Raw genomic sequence first — 3,183 nt, 5'->3', positions numbered from 1 at the left:
GACCAGCCTGGGCTACAAAGTGAGCTCAAGGCCAGCCTGAACTGCATAGTGAGACCCTGTCTCAAAAAGACAAAAAAAAAAAAAAAAAAAAAAAAGCAAATACTAGCTGCTGTGTGCTCCTCCTTTGAGTTCTGCCTCCTTCCTAATGAATGCATATGCTCCTTTTATCACTGGCTAGCTTGGGTCCTTGCTTTTAGTAATAGTAGAAATTAAAACTAAAGCACAAATATATAGGGAAAAATATTCTCGAGGGAAGATAGGAAAGAACTGCAGCTCAGGTAACTGGAGGGGGCACTCTCTGATACAGGGGTTCAGACTGGCCTCTTTACTAAGGCAGAAGGCCAACTTTTAAGAATTTGCTGGTGGTGTGGAATCAGGTTCATCATTATCTCAGTCCTGGTGTTATAGTTGTGGAATTTTTATGGTTGAGAGATGGTTCTGTTTCCAGGAAAGGATTGTTTCTGTCTGTGGGGTCTCAGTTCTGTGAAGCTCTGTTTTTTCTGAAATCCAAGTGATCACACGTTTAAGACAATGGCTGGGGTCTTCCAGGCACCATTATATGTCCCTGGAAATTCCCTATCCTGTTGTCCTCAATCTTGAAGGATGTGAGAATACAGTGGTATGAACTTGATTCTTGACCTGATTCTGGTTCGAAACCAAGTTGGATGAGAGCCAAATGAAATTCAGTAGTTAGGTTCAATGCTGATCTTATGGGGATATTCAATTTGGTTCTCGTCCAACTTGGTTTTTGACCAGAATCATGGAAGGAGTTGAGCTATGATATTTTTAGTGCTAATCAGTGATGTTTAACATATCTATATGCAGAGCTGAGAGGAGATTCAAACCCTGATTAGTCCTGTTTTTCTCTTTCATTTACCTATTGGGCAGCTGTAGGCCTAAATAAAGAGTCATGCTTTGTAGCAAAATTGTCTTTGAAATTCCTGGTTGTTTTAGGAGAAAACACAAACCATGCTTTTAATCCTGGGCAGGTAAGGGCCCAGGATTCTGCCTGTTTTCCCCTCCCCATAGTAATCCCTGACTACTACTGTTGTACATATAAAATGGGCTATGTGTACCAAGTAGGTCTCTGTTTACTCCTTAGGTGAATGTCTCCATTTAATTTGTTTTGAGAGCTTGAAGTTTTTCCAACCCCCACATCAACAGTCTGAGCTGTATATGCACCCTGGACATTCTCGATACATTTAGAGGATGTTATCTTTTCTGGAGCTAAATTTCAAATCACAAGCTTGTTTGGACCTTATCTATAGATAATGATTAAGAAACTGAAGAGCAATCACATCTTCTTTGCTGTTCATGTTCCATCCCAGTCTGTTAATGACTAATGTTCTGACTAACATTATGACTGTGTCACTTTCTCTAAATATATACAAGTTTTGAATCTCCCAAGTGGTGAGTCATTTGGGTTAGACTGCAAGTTCCACCAAGGAAGGGTCTCTTTTGAGTCTTTTCTACCACTGTGTCCTCAGCACACAAATAGAGTAGTCAGTGGTTGAAGGAGGTTAGGGGCCATGAGTCATAAAAGTTTCATGATGCTCTTTACAGTTTGCAACCCAATGCCAGTCTATAGATGTGTCTTTGTCTTTGATACCTGCATTCCTAGGACTTACCAAGAGAATCCCACAGAGCAAGTGCTCTCTACATGGCTTTTCAATAGAGGAAGGGAACAGGGATTTTGGCTTGCTTTTCTTGAGAGAAAGTGTTGCTATATATTTCAGGCTGGCATTGACTTCACTATGTTTCCCAGGCTGGCCTTGTACTCTTGGTGATCCTCCAGCCTCAGCCTCTTGAGGGCTGGGATTACAGGCATATCTTACCAGGCCCAGCTCTAGGAATAGACATTTTTAAAACTGTGTTTTGGAAAAGGACTGGAGATATGTTACATACATGTATCAATTCTCCACAATGAATGCAATCATTATGCATGAAACATGCTAATAAAAATTATTTAAGAAGCAGTGTTTTGAATGGAAGCCTATGGCATCTTAATATCTTACATTTTAATGAATATTTGAGAGGGACATGTGATTTGGATTCAATATTAGTACCTATTTTTTCTTTTCCTGTCTTCTATTTATCTTTACCATTATGTATTTCTAAGTTTCTTATTATACAGCAATTCATAGAAAGACTGTGGTGGATTAGCTAATGGTCAACTTGTAAAACCCAGCTGAACTGATCAGTGTGATTCTGGGTGTGGGAAGCCCACCTGAGGATTGTTGCCAACAACATAAAAGGAGAACTGGAGGTAAAGATGATGTGCTGTTGATTCTCCTGGAGAAGTTCTCATGCTGGCTTTCCTGGTATAAACTCAGGTATTCTCATCCTCAGAGGAGCTTGGGTCCTCGCTGTCTCTGAGGATGGCTGCAGTTCTTTGCAGGGGAGCTCTGCTCCCCACCTTGAGCATTGCTTCCTGGTTCCAGTGCAGATCCCTCAGCCTGCTGGCACAGATCCTTTGTCTAGCTGGCACAGACTTTCTAGCTTCTACCACTAGTCTTTGTGCCTTCCAAGAGCAGATCCATGATACAGTCTTGCATGAGACATTCTCCTGTGCTCTAAGGCCTCTAGTTGGAATCATGGAGGACATTGCCATGGGCTCTAGGTCTTCAGGTGGACTCATGTAGGACATCATTGTGGGATCCAGGCCCTCAGTTGGATTCTTTGGGTCTCTAGGGTTTGGACAGTTCTCCCACACACTTCTGCATTTGACTTTTTGGGTGAATATTATAAAATAATCCTATAGGAAATTATGTATATATGTATATACAGGATGGCTAACATAGTTGTACTACTGACTTCTATCGCTTTACTGAAAGGAACAGTTAATGATTAATTGTTTGATCAATCTTGCATGTCTCTATTGTTTTCCTGGGAAGCCACTTTGAAGATATCAGTATATAGTACAACAACCATTGTTAATTTCCTACCACTTTGTCTGTAATTCAGTAATGCTTATATTGTTCTTATGCTATTTTGTAAATGGATGTCTGTTTGTTAATATGTTTTCCTTCTTTTATTTTTTTAAAATAAATTTTAAAAAAGAAAAAATAAAATAATTCTATAAATTATGTTTTCTGTGTTAAATCTATTCCCTTGAAAATGCTGACTACAACAAAGGCCAATAGCCAACAATCCAATGGAAATACAAGCAAATATATGAACAGA

Source organism: Chinchilla lanigera, unplaced genomic scaffold (assembly GCF_000276665.1).
Source record: "Chinchilla lanigera isolate Chin_1 unplaced genomic scaffold, ChiLan1.0 scaffold00147, whole genome shotgun sequence".
NCBI lineage: Eukaryota > Metazoa > Chordata > Mammalia > Rodentia > Chinchillidae > Chinchilla > Chinchilla lanigera.
This window is presented reverse-complemented; position numbering follows the sequence as displayed.